Here is a 973-nt window from a genome sequence, read left to right on the forward strand (position 1 = left end):
GACCCAAATCAGTTTATTTCTGATTTTCTGCAGATTTATGACACTGTGAAGACCAATGGAGTGAATCCTGAGGTATACAACTCATGCTCTTCCCATTTGCTGTGAGAGATAGGGCAAAGCTGTGGTTAGATTCTCAACCCAAGGAGAGTCTAGATACTTGGGACAAGGTTGTCACTGGATTTTTGACTAAATTTTTCCCACCTCAAAAGCTGACTAAGCTAAGGGTGGAGGTTCAGACTTTCAGAGAAAAAGATGGTGAGACCCTTTATGAAGCTTGGGAGAGATTCAAGCTACTAACTAGGCAATGCCCTCCAAACATGTTCTCTAGATGGACTCAGCTGGATATCTTTTATGAGGGGTTATGTGAAATGTCCAAGATGCGCTTAGATAATTCTGCAGGTGGTTCTTTGCACATGAAGAAGACACCAAAGGGTACTGAGCTTATTGAATTGGTTGCTAACAACCAATACTTATACTCCTCCAACAGGAATGCTGTGAACTCTGAGACCCCTCAAAAGAGAGACATTTTGGAAGTGGAAGCTGTTAATACTCTTCTTGCTCATAACAAACTTTTGTCTCAGCAAATAAGCCTAATTACTCAACAGTTAAGTGGAATGTAAGTTTCAACTGTCAACACTCAGAATGCACCCCAAGAAGCCTCTTATGACATGACAAGTAATTTTATGCAAAATGGAAATTATAATTATGCTCAATTTTCTTCTGAACAGGTCAACTACATGGGGAATGCTCCTAGAAACCCCAATAATGATCCATATACTAAGACCTATAATCAGGGGTAGAGAAATCACCCAAATTTGGGGTGGAGAGAACAACCTCAGAGACCACAGAATTTTAATAATAATTCTCAGCGCGGTTTTCAACATAATAATTTTAATCACCACCAGTTTCAGTCATCTCAGCAAGTAACTTCTCAGCCCCAGAAGAACACTGATTTGGAAGCAATATTAGCAAG

General features: G+C 39.9%; 1 non-coding gene across 1 annotated transcript; it reads right to left on the minus strand.

Moving 5' to 3' along the window:
* Positions 1-216: 216 nt before the first annotated feature.
* LOC148544976 (small nucleolar RNA R71) lies at positions 217-322 on the minus strand. The gene has a single exon (XR_015901402.1). It is a non-coding gene; the product is annotated as a small nucleolar RNA R71 (small nucleolar RNA).
* Positions 323-973: the final 651 nt, after the last annotated feature.

This window comes from Arachis ipaensis, chromosome B9 (genome assembly GCF_059453495.1).
Source record: "Arachis ipaensis isolate K30076 ecotype BB chromosome B9, ASM5945349v1, whole genome shotgun sequence".
In the NCBI taxonomy this organism is placed as follows: Eukaryota; Viridiplantae; Streptophyta; class Magnoliopsida; order Fabales; family Fabaceae; genus Arachis; species Arachis ipaensis.